The following is a 13,376-nucleotide window of genomic DNA, read 5'->3' on the forward strand; positions in this document are numbered from 1 at the left end:
GGAGGGTGGATGATTAGCAAGGGATACCCGGTTCATCTAACCGTCACAACATATCGTGTGAACATATTACTGACCATTTGATAATTTAACTTATAGTCTATATTCTACTGATAACTTAAACTATGTTAAAATAAATGTTACTGTAATAATTTGAGGAATGTTTCATTTGCATAGAACGTGTTGTCTTTCTTAATGCTTTATTGTACCTTCACGTGAAGTGGAAAAACAATTAATGAGCAATCGATGCCAACTAATTCAGCACCTTCAATCGGGACGGCGCTCTTGTAAGGGCAGCGTGCTAAGAAGCTTCCTAAGGGACACTTCGGGGAACACACTTAGGAACATAAACAACTTTGGTAAGATATATCTTTCAAGGTCTTCTTAGCGCGCTAAGAGTGAGCATTATCGGGAAACCGGGCCCTGACCAACCTTACGAAAGTGTGACTTACAGAAGGTATACTTAGCATACGAACGTGTCGGGAATCATGCCATAAGGTTAAGAGAGAGGTTAAGGAATAGGTTAAGAACTACTTAGCGATAAGAACATTTTTTGGGAACTGGGCTCTGGATGATGACATCAGTGTTGTGCTTTATAGCTGAAATGAGCTCATTTGACCAACTTCACACAGTTTATCGATCTATGATGACTTCTGCCTCTGCTAAACACAAAATGGAAAACATATTTTCATTAATATACTATATTCAGTATTTTTAAATAATGTTTGATAAGGGAAAACTGTACATGCTGCATGTTTTGTTCAGTTCTTAAATAAAATCTCTCAGTGCAATCTTAACATGTCTGTCTTTATTCATCTTATCAACACAACGTCAGTTTGTCTTTTCTTCTTTCTTAACTTCCACGTATCCAACATATATTCACTGAACACAATGTCATCTATTGGCTTCCTAGAGTAACATTCACAATCACTGGATACCATTCTTGGAGGCATCTGTGGACACTTTGATTATGCGTGACACAGTCTCAATTTGTGGGACGTATGAATTGGGCTTCAAACGCTGTGTGCGCACGCGCTACGCGGGACGGTTGGTCACCCTACATGAGCACTAAGTATTTGCCAGGCGTATACAACAAATAGAAGTCGTACCTCTGATATTTCATCATCAGTCTTTGAATCCTTGGTGTCATTTCATTCAGATTATTTTTATTATTTCAATTAATGGAAGATGATCAGTTTCTGCAGTAAAGGTAGGAAGAACAAATGCATAGTTATGAAATTTCTCCAGTCCGAAGACTAATCCCAAGCACTCTTTCTCATTTTGTGCATATCGACACTCAGAATAAGTCATGGCCAAGACCATTCTTGGAGACATCTGTGGACACATTGGTTTTCTTTGTTGGATCAAAGAATTGTAATGCGGCTGCAGAGATAAATGCAGTGGCGTGTCCACAAGGTTGGCCCCTAAAAATGAGCTTTGCCACCCTAAAACAGGGTACGGGATCAAAGTGCATTGAGAGCGGAACAGCGTGATTTTGACTGAAGCAGGGATTTACAGGGATGTACAGACACACACACACACACACACACACACACACACACACACACACACATGTACACACACACACACACACACACACACATGTACAGACACACTCACACACACATGTACACACACACTCACACACACACATGTACAGACACACACACACACACACACATGTAGACACACACTCACACACACACACACACATGTACAGACACACTCACACACAGAAACAAACAATATTGTCAATGCTGCCCTGTGATTTGTCAATAAAAATGCTTAGAAACAGAAAAGTTATAGCCGAAATTTCTTTGTGTTGTGAAGAAGTCAAAATCCACAGCTTCACTATAGAGAGACGCTGCACATACAGATATCTGTGTGACTGATTTACTCCTAATCACACTCTCACTAATGCATTCAAAGTAATGTCATTTTATGATCATTATTGTTAGAGACAGTTAATGCATTAAAATGAGGACCGCTCAAATCACATTTAGCAGAAAATTAAACTCTTCATACTTCAATACAAATCAGTGCTGGACTTTGACAAAGTATTTTTACAAATGTCTTAACAGTAATTTTTTAAATTCTAAATCCAACAGCATAAGGTGAAAATAACTACACACACAAGGGAGTGGAAACTTTAAGTAAATACATGAATCTTTGACAATTATTTCACCATTGATTTGCAGAAGATTTTCTGGGATGTTACTGTTAGACAGTGCTGGGAAGGTTACTCTGGAAATGTTACAGGTTACTCTATTTCAAATGTAATAAGTAGTGTAACTATTTTAATTGGTTTATTAAAGTAAAGTAACAGATTACATTTGATTACATTTCTAAATTGTAAATATTTTCAACTCATTTGTTTTCAAAAATGGCAGAATTAAGCTTACAGTAGAACTCAACACTGATTTTCAACAAGACTTTCAAAAGCATTCATCACTTAATTAAGATTATAATCATTTATCATCTAAAACAAAATCACACTTTAGCATCTTTTTTTACTTTGAGATCTGATTCTGATTAAATTCGGAGCATTCTGGTTAAATACAAGTTTAAAATCATAAAAATAAATAGTTTGATAGCTATGATACTGTTTTTAAAATCAAATATTTCCACAGCTATGACAGGAAATACTGGCAGCTAACAATGCCTTGGGAGGAAAAACCAGTTGATCTTAAAGCATATGCATAAACCCAAATAGGAAATAAAACTCTGTCTTTATTCATCTTAACAACACAACATCAATTTGTCTTTTCTTCTTTCTTAATTGCCATGTATCCAACATATATTCACTGAACACAGTGTCATCTAGTGTCTTCCTAGAGTAACATTCTTATTCAGCTCTTCTGCATCTGATGTCATAAACCAGAAGAGTGACAGTAGCCACGCCCACCAGAGCAGAGAGGACCAATCGGATCACAGCTTCAGTAGAACCACAGCAGTGGACAGAGTCTGAGGAATAAAAACACCAAACTGAGATCAGATCAGTCAATAAACATTAATATCAGCACTGACATCAACTAATATCATCTCTGCTATACCTGCACATGTGTGACAGAGCTGAGTGATGTCCAGATGTTGAGTCTGGTTGCTGATGGGATTGTTGAGCACACAGCTGTAGCTGTTTTTATCCTGATATTCCACCTCCAGAGGTAGAGAGAGACTGATGCTGAGATCAGACACACTGATGCTGGACAATAAACTGTTTCCTTTGTACCAGGAGAGAGTCACATGACCCACATTCACCACTGAACACACCAATGAACAATTCTGCTCTGAGGATGAGGAGGATGAAGAACAGTTTGAAGAGTTACTGCTGATGACAGGAACAGGCAGACGAGCTGAAAACATGAGAGAATGAGATCAGATCAGTCAATAAACATTAATATCAAGAATATTTGAAGAACAGGACACATGATCTCTTCTCACCAGAGACAGAAACAGTGAAAGCTTTTAATGACTGGTTTAGATTTAAATGTTTTGGTCCTAAATGTAGATAATAACGTCCAGCATGTTCAGTTCTGATGTCAGTTATGGTCAGAGATCCAGTTTGTTTGTTCAGCTTCAGTCTGTCTCTGAATCTCCCGTCAAGAACATCATCATTTACAGAGAGTCCATTGGTCAATCTACTGATCTTAGCTAATAAAGTGATTTCATCTCCAAACCTCCACTTTATCGTAACACCATTCATTATTTCAGTAACATCAGAGTTCAGAGTGACTGAATCTCCCTCCTTCACTGATATTTCTTCTGTATCACCAAACACACAGAGAACAAACAGAAACAGGGTTTGTCACAAGTTAGTACAGTAAAAATACTTTATAACTGTTTATGTAAGAAATTAGAATGTAATTTTTTAATAATAATGTAAAACAAAAGTACGGAAAAAAAAAATATTGTATCTGATGAAAAAATAAAAAAGGTGTAACAAATATTTCATTCACCATTGACAGCATTGAGAAAGAACAATTTCCTCATTCTGCTCATATGGTAGATCATGAGTTCATAACGTCCAGCATGTTCAGTTGTGATGTTTGTGATGGTCAGAGATCCAGTTTGTTTGTTCAGCTTCAGTCTGTCTCTGAATCTCCCGTCAAGAACGTCATCATATACAGTGACACTGTTTGCCCGATTATAGATTAGAGCTATTAAACTCTTTTCAAACTGCCACAGAATCTCATTATAATCTATTTTAGTAAGATCAGAGTTCACAGTGACTGAATCTCCCTCCTTCACTGATATTTCATCTGTATCACCAAACACACAGAGAACAAACAGAAACAGGGTTCATCACAGATTGAGAGTGTTATTTAATGGTTTACTAAAGTAAATAGTTTGAAGTTTAAATCTGAAATGAATGACATCATAAAAGAACAGAAATGATGTTTGGATTAATAACTGTATATTTTGCTGATTCTGTAAGGATCATCAGAATCAGAAACATCCAGCCTGATCTCATGGCAATTCATACATATTTTACGAGTTGCATAATTCGTTTAAATTTGTATGAATCACTTACACTGGGGTTTATAGACAAATCGTATCAAATTGTACAAGTGTGGTTTTACAAATTCGTACGAATTAGCCACTTCGTAAAATAATTACGAAATGGTCAAGAGATATAAATATAAAACACCGGAAACAATTATTTAACCCACCATAGACACTGAGCCAGAAACTCTCGCTGCCAGTGTTTGTCTCTACTAAATAACGTCCAGCATGTTCAGTTGTGATGTTTGTGATGGTCAGAGATCCAGTTTGATTGTCCAGCTTCAGTCTGTCTCTGAATATCCCGTCAAGAACATCATCATATACAGAGAATCTGTCGGCCATCACATTGATTTCAGCGATTAAACTGTTTTCAAACCTCCACTGAATCAGATCATTATCCATCGTTTCAGAAAGATCAGAGTTTAGAGTGACTGAATGTCCGATTTTCACGTACGTTTCACCAAACACACCTGAAGAACAGAGCTTTTTTAAAGATAAATAATACTTTCCTCAAATTATTGTTGTTTTAATCAAACTTGTAGAGTCATTAAAAACAAATCCTCAAACCAATCTCCTCCAGACATCACTTTTGGTCACACTTTTACTTTAATCTTTAATGTCAAACTAACACTGTCGGGGTATTTAAGCTTCATATTTCTTTTATTTTATAATTTCATAATAGACCTGAATTTAGATCTGAATTCAAACTTGATCTCACCACAGTTCACTTATTTCTATATGAGAATAATAGTGAATATTAAACCTCTCTAACTAAATTATCCAGTGTTTTATTACATGCTACCAGAACAGAAGCAACTGACGCCATAAAAAAATAATTTAAACTCACCAACCAGACGCCAGAAACACAAACAGAACCAGAATCTGTGAAACATCTTCATTGATTTCAGTTCACAAATATGAAGACAAACTCTTCAGAACTGGTTCAGTAATAAAATGACAGATGAGCTGATGAGAGACTGATCTGTAGTAAAGTGAAGTGAAACTCTACTGTCGGCTGGAAGTGTTAAATCGTGTCCTCCAGCTCTTTTCTTGCTTATTTAGTCACACTTTCTTTGTCGCGTTTAGCTCTAGTCTCCCTCCACTTCCTGTTGATCAGTGAGGTTAGTTTACACAGAAATAAACTGAATCATGATATGATCAAAGATTAGAGAAGATAAGAGATAAGAGGAAGTATGACATATTATTTTCACAGCAACCTCTATTAGAACACATTCATATGATGTAATTTCTGCAGTTTTTCTTTCTTTAAAGCAAATTAATCCATCTCTAGTTTTAATCTTAACCCGTTACAACATCTTAAAGCCGTAGGCCAAGCAAATAACTATTTCTGAACTAAACTGCATAGCATCATTTCTATTATGATAAGATAAAACATATTACAATACAGCATTTAGAAAGAAAGTCCATACTGTAACGTAGTTGTAAAATACACTTCCTTGAACAATCATAATTCAGCTAGCAAGAGGCAGGCATACGTGACAGTTTTAACTGTTGAGCAAATTCTAACATCATGCATTTCTTTTTTCTTATTACATTTTTTTATTTACCTGGTTCATTATCACAGTTATCAAGTGACGGATGATTGTGAATATTGTGAATGGGAAATCTCATTCCTAAATAATCTACAGATTCAGTAGATAAGACAAATCCCATCTTGAGATTTCCTCATTTACAATATTTCCTCTCGTTTTAGTTCCTTTCTTCGGAATTCTCTCCTCATTACATTTCACTAGGATAGTCCCTATCTTCTCACTTTTATACCTTTTCTCAATGTACACATCAAAAACATTCCTCCTATTTCTGAACAGTGTTACTTCTAACAATTCTCTCATTTCACATTTAGAAAATGGATCTTGATTTCCAGGAAGTTCACCATAAATCATCTGGCTAAGTTTTTCCTATTAATAGTATTCTTCCAATTTGTAAAATAGATAAGAAATACAGCCACCAGAGATTTTTAATAATTTCTTGTAATAGCATCCAAAGAATATAGATCAATATTTCTCCAACCTTGAATACAGTAGAAGAGGTTTCGGTATTCAGAAATCCTCCAACTTCTGTCTTAGTAACATTCTTTGGATGCCATTTTTATCGTTATCAATTTGTATCTTCTGTTGGACTTACGTATAGTAATTGGTTTCATTGAGTTTTTAATTTCAATAGATATTCCCCAAATATCCAGTTAGTCTTGTTCAGAGACAAGTACAACTGTAGATAGTTTAACGTCTCGGTTACGTACGTAACCCTCGTTCCCTGATGGAGGGAACGGAGACGTTATGTCGACCGACAAATGGGGTCTCACTTGGGAGGCCAATCATCTCTGATTTTAAGAGAAAACGCCAATGAAATTGGCAAGTGGATTAACACACATGAGCCACTCCCCGTGCCAGCGGGTATAAATAGGGCGACAGGTGCATCCACTCATTAGGTTTTACGCTGAGGAGCCGAGAACGTGTCCCGGCAACAGCGAATGGTTCAAGGTTGTGGCATGGGGACATAACGTCTCCGTTCCCTCCATCAGGGAACGAGGGTTACGTACGTAACCGAGACATTCCCTATCTGTCGGTCACTACGAGTTATGTCGACCGACAAATGGGGTCCTATGGAAAACGCCATAACCTGAACCTCGTCACAACCCTGAGGCGCTGCAATTGTTGACAAGCCTTGGCGTGCCACAAAAGCTACGCTTAAGGTCGTAACCTTCCCAAAGCCCCAGCGCAAATTCACTGACCTTGGAACCGAAGGGGCCAAAGGGAGAGTACATCGCTGCTGGAGAAGGCCATGCTGCTGTTCCGCCCACATAAAGTAAATGGAAGGGATTTCAACCTTCAGTGAAAGATTGCTTCAAATCTTCCCTATTTGTTCTTTCAGCTGGCAAGACAATGGGGAAGCGAGCCTTTAGGAAAGGTCGCTACGGAGACCACATCCTACCCGTAGGGAGGTGACATGTGGATATACCGATATGGACTGACCCAGGGGGCAGTACTACATATGGAAAGGGTCTCTGAGGCAGGTCCTACCTTGGAGTAGGGATGGAACGGCTGCCAGAAGAGACTGACAGAGCGATCTGTCAAGGGAAGACACGGGTTTGCCAAGAGGGAAACCTTACCGTGGAAGAATACACATATGGGATTACCCGTAGGGAACCCAGCCATATGGACACCTAGCCCAGTACAGGGGCTGACCGGTTCCGGGCATGCTAACGCCAGTACTGGGCCTGGCGACAGACTGCTCCGCCAAGTCTGACGCCGAGGGTGCTGGAGGATGCTCGACCAGGGTACGCCAACCGGGGAACTCTACTGGGAGAAGAAGGCGCTCACATCCCCGTGTTAGGGGGAATGGCGCAGCAAGCGAGACACCCAGCCAGCCCTTCCCGCCAATTACCTGTTACCCAACACACGGGAGGAAACTGGCTCTACACGGAGGTTGTAAAACCTCGCAAAGGTGTTAGGTGTCGCCCAGCCCGCAGCTCGACAAATGTCTGCCAGAGAGGCGCCGTGCGCCAACGCATAGGAGGAGGCCACACTCCGTGTGGTGTGGGCCCTCACCCCAGGGGGCACGGCTCGCCTTGGGAGGTAAGCCAAGGCGATGGCGTCCACTATCCAGTGGGCCAACCTCTGCTTAGAGACAGCCTTCCCCTTCTGCTGACCTCCAAAGCAGACCAGGAGCTGCTCAGAGCTTCTGAAGCTCTGGGTGCGGTCCACGTATATGCGAAGCGCTCTTACGGGACACAGCAACGACAAGGCTGGATCTGCCTCCTCCAGGGGCAGCGCTTGCAGGTTCACCACCTGGTCTCGGAAGGGAGTGGTGGGAACCTTGGGCACGTATCCAGGCCGGGGTCTCAGGACAACGTGAGGGTGAACTGAATCGCATAGCCGAGTCGAACCGTCCGGATGAGCCAGCGTGACGGGTTGGGCAGCGCAAGCCACGCTCCCAGATACCGTACAAGTGGCACCGAAGGGACAGTCGACATACCCGCAGTGGTGCAGCGATGGGGAGTCGTGCCGGAAGGCCCAGAAGGCACTGCGTCCTGGGTCATCGCAACCACACTCCCCGTGTTCCCGGAGGAACTGGCCAGAGACGCGTGGAGAGGCGTTGCGTCTCCGAACCGCGACCTCTTGGCCGCTGGCGAAAGGGGGCGTCGTGGGTGAGAATGAGGAAGCTGTGCGTCGCTCATTGTCAGCCCACGAGCCTTGCAACTCGGAGGAAGGAGAAATTGCTCTTCCAATGAAAATGTGGGTGCCACTGGCCGTTCGACCAGCGGCGGAACAGAACCAGAAGATTCTCCACCCGGCCCTCCTCCGGGGAAGGGAGTGGCGCTCTCTCCGCCATCTCCTGAAGAGCAGTTCTCCGCATCTCCGAGTTGCCCGTGTCAGGGCCGCTTAGTCGACTTAGTCGACTCTTAGTTGAAGCGCCCAGGGGAATCGCTGAAAGGGACACCGCTGTTTGCGCCGTACCGCCAACCAGAACAGCTTCCCGACACAGCAGATGAATGGCTTTGTGGAGTATAACAGCTTTCATACAACCACTCGGCTCCGAAGCAAAAATCTAATGAGTGGATGCACCTGTCGCCCTATTTATACCCGCTGGCACGGGGAGTGGCTCAGGTGTGTTAATCCACTTGCCAATTTCATTGGCGTTTTCTCTTAAAATCAGAGATGATTGGCCTCCCAAGTGAGACCCCATTTGTCGGTCGACATAACTCGTAGTGACCGACAGATAGGGAACTGTCATATTCACTCTCTATACCATATATACGTTTCACGAGTTCATGCTTACATATAATTAGCTGAGGTATGGTATGCGTATTTGGCGTGCTGTCCGGGGAAGGGCTCCGAGCTCGGGAATGGCCAGAACCTAGAGTACCCCCCTCTTTCCCCGTCTATTTATAAAGTGAACTCAAAGTGAGGAGATGGGGTGGAGGAGGGATGCTGATTAACCATCAGTGGATAGAGGTAAGTCAGCGATATTTATACTGTACTTTTTCTAAGTCATACTTATTTGTCTTTTTAATACGTGATCCTTTCCCATCCCTTGGGAATAAAGGCATTCTTGTTCAAGAAAAGCCTCCTTCTCGTGTCCTCGCATCCCTAGATAAGGGTGCCTGGAGAACCTGGTCATTATTCCATCCTGAAATAATCCTAATGGTTAGAGAACCTGTAGGTTCTCCCAAATCGACCTGGAAGACATCAAAGTCTGGTCCTTTGCCTCACACAAGGGCGTCGCACCCGTGAGTGATGTGGGTGTTTTAACACTCACACTTTTCATGATGAGAGGGTTCAACACCCGCACGTTTTCTGCAGTTTTTCCGCGGTTTTGCACAAACCAGAGGTGTCAAGTAACGAAGTACAAATACTTCGTTACTGTACTTAAGTAGAAATTTGGGGTATCTATACTTTACTTGAGTAATTATTTTTCAGACGACTTTTTACTTCTACTCCTTACATTTTCAGGCAAGTATCTGTACTTTCTACTCCTTACATTTTAAAAATAGCTTCGTTATGTCTATTTCATTTCGGCTTGTTTTCATTCCGGCTTGTCATCATTCAAAAAAAAAAAAAAACCTATCCAGATAAATTGCGCCATCCGGATGGAGTGAATTTGATTGTGGTTGGATGAGAAGTATAAACATATACCATTCCGACACCCTATTGGCTTGTACGCGATCCATCGCACCTGCACGTGACACAAATCACATCACAGTCCAGCCAGGACATAGACAGTTTTGGGTTCGTTCATCAAAAAATATTTTTTAAAAGTAGGGTTGGGTATGGAACCGGTATCCGATCGCCTCAGAGTCAGTCCGCTTAAATTTCACATGAAACCAGCGTCAGACCGGTCTCTTCCCGTCTTTCAGCGCGCTCTTCAATCCGCAGAGGCGCAGACCGCAAACGGAGTAGCGCATTGCGCACTTAAACAAACAGAGGACACAAGGTATGTGTTTATCGATAGTTTGTTAGAATATCCATATCTGTGCAGTTCTTTGTCATAAATACAGTTTACAAAAGGTCACGAGGTAGCAGTCGGTTTCTGTAAAGTAAAGTCTGTAAAGTCTGTAAAGTTTTCGCTCATCACACCACAGCCGTTTCCTCCAGCGAAAATCTAGCCCTTAACACATATGAACGAACGTATACTTTAATTACACTTATTTAAATATACTTAATTTAATCATACGTACTTTATACATACACTACTGTGCAAAAGTCTTAGACACGTTAGTATTTTCACTTAAAAGAATGGTGTTCGGCCAGTTATTTATATATTTTGCTGTAGTGTGTCAGTATAAAATATCAGTTTACATTTCCAAACATTCATTTTGCTGTTGTCAAACTGCTTGTGCATTCAAAATAGCACTAGATTATTATTAAAATTAATGGCAAACTGATATTTCCTACTGACACACTACAGCAAAAGATATAAATAACTGGCTTAAAACCCTTTTTGGGGTGAAAATACAATTTTTCCATAAGACTTTTTCACAGTACTGTATTTTAAAAACGACATTGTTGCTACTTTATAAAGAATTCATTAATGACCATACAGTAATTCACAGAACTGATAAAAGACAGTGACAGACAGCACTCATCTTAACTAAATATCAGAGTGATTGACAGAGATACAGTAGAAATATTATGTGTGGTTTTGTATTAAATAATGACCCAGATTGTGAAATACATTTATTAGCCTTAGATTAAGGGAAGCACAACTTGGGAAATGAGAGCATCCAAGCTGAAAAGCTATGGATTTATTTTAAATATTTTGAATGTTCTTTAAAGTTATCCATAGTTTTTTTGTGGTTCTTTTTTTTTAAAGTATCGGTTCAGGCACCGTTTAGGAGTCGGTACCGTTTTAAAAGTATCGAAAAGGCACTGGACCCTACTTAAAAGTTATTATTTCTCACTGGCTCATTTACCAAATGAGTGCTTTTTCTTGGTCCTCCACAAATTAAACTACTGTAGGTAGTTTGGTAGCGAGACGTTTGAATAAATTAGCGTTTTCTATTGATGATGCGATTGACAATGTTGTGATAAGTATGCTATACCAACTTTGTAACTTTGTAACTCGTTGTTGTACCAAATACAAGAAGCTATCAATCAAGAAAGTATCAGGATTATGATTTCTTTTTCAGTTTTCGTTTTTGATTAATCACTTGGATTAATCATTCATTTTGACAGCACTATAATGTTTACTGTAAATAGACAACCATACAAGTGTAATTGTTACTAAGCCTGCACCAATGTTCTTGTCCATTGCCCTCACAGAGTCCTGCAGCTAAGCTTGGATGTACATTTACATTCCATTAAAGGTTATTGATGACAAGCCTCTGAAGTTTGACTTTTTGCACCATAACAATACTTAATGGCATTCATCATATCTCTAGTCATTTAATGTATTTGCATTGTACTAAAGTGCGTTCATTTTAAATGGGCATATATGCGGCTGAGGAAGACCTGAAGGTCGAAACGTTGCTTGATTAAATTCCTCTGGAGCAGTAGTTTTCAGTGTTCAGACTTCACTTCTTTATTTGTCTATATCTGTCAGTTGTCTTGCACCTGCGTCCTAATTGGATGTTTGGCATGTGCACACCATTTTTGTATTTTCATATATGCGGCTGAAACAGGAAGCCTAGTGCTTCCCAAATTTTTCAACATGAACATTTTAATATAACATTATAGTCATTATGGCCTATGGCCTTTAGAAAAATGTTTTTTTGAGGAGGTGGGGTAGTGTACAATAGGCCCCTGTGGTGCGGCCTAAGCTTTTGTTCTTAATGGCATTTTTTTCCCCTTACATTACCTTTACTTTTATACTTTAAGTATTTTTTTAAACCAGTACTTTTACACTTTTACTTGAGTAAAAAGCTTGAGTTGATACTTCAACTTCTACAAAAGTCTTTTTAAACCCTAGTATCTATACTTCTACTTGAGTAATGAATGCCAGTACTTTTGACACCACTGGCACAAACACCTTACTACAGTCACTCCTCCATTCCTCTGGCCGCTCTGTGTCTGCGCTCGCTGCAGCTGCCTCCTCTCCCCCTCCCTCTCATGACACCGTCTTTGAGTGTGACCGGCTGATGATTGGCTGTTCTGCCTTAAGTCCCGCCTCTCTTGGGGTGATATCGGTCAGCTCGTGCTGAGGAGGCAGGGACTTATGGTTATGGTTATTTACATCTCCCTTTTCCAGGTACTTTGAATGAGTGTTTATGCTTTCGAGGTTTTTAAATAAGCTTGATATACGTTTGGGAAGGTTCTGTTATCGTTTTGCTGACATGTGGAGTGTTTTCGGTATTATATTTCATTTTTTAGACTAATGCTAATTGCTATTATTGGGATATTGTTCAGCAGCTAGCTAAATTCGGTTATGTAACGTTATGTGGCATGCAATGTATAACGTAACTGTGATGAATAAGGCAGGGAATTGACAGGGGGGGGGGGACTGCCATTTTTAAGCAGTGTATTTATGGGTTCATTGCCAGTACAAATGATTTGTATAATTTTTGCATTGTTTGTTGATTAGCTGAATACTATTGTGGATACCTGTTGTGTTTGATTGTAACGTTACTTGTTGAGGAGAAAAAAAGTGAGAAATTATGACATTGTTTGCATACCTGTTGAAGAACTATGAAAGAAAAGTGTATATTATTTTAATGTTTAAAAACAGTAAATTGTAACATTATTTATACCACCAGAGAAAAAACTTTGTGTGGGCATTTTGTTTTCTCCCCCTTTTTTTTTTTAATGTAGGATTATTTTTTTTCACAGTGCCGGATAACTTTAAGGCCCTGCATTTAATTGTACCCCTCTTTCACTGTATTCAGTTTTTATTGTTTATAAAGAAAACCACATCCATCC

At 40.2% G+C, this 13,376-nt stretch overlaps 1 protein-coding gene across 2 annotated transcripts in view; it reads right to left on the reverse strand.

Moving 5' to 3' along the window:
* The window catches only part of LOC127942807 (uncharacterized), a 230,112-nt gene that overhangs the window by 98,366 nt on the left and 118,370 nt on the right, over positions 1-13,376 (reverse strand). Inside the window, exons 2-3 of one of the 2 annotated variants that reach the window (XR_008149434.1) lie at positions 5,348-5,606; positions 4,885-4,970 (exon numbers count right to left, since the gene is read on the reverse strand). The gene's annotated coding sequence lies outside the window, so the exon portion shown is untranslated. The other variant, XR_008149433.1, reaches the window with a different exon arrangement.

This window comes from Carassius gibelio, chromosome A22 (genome assembly GCF_023724105.1).
Source record: "Carassius gibelio isolate Cgi1373 ecotype wild population from Czech Republic chromosome A22, carGib1.2-hapl.c, whole genome shotgun sequence".
Lineage (NCBI taxonomy): Eukaryota > Metazoa > Chordata > Actinopteri > Cypriniformes > Cyprinidae > Carassius > Carassius gibelio.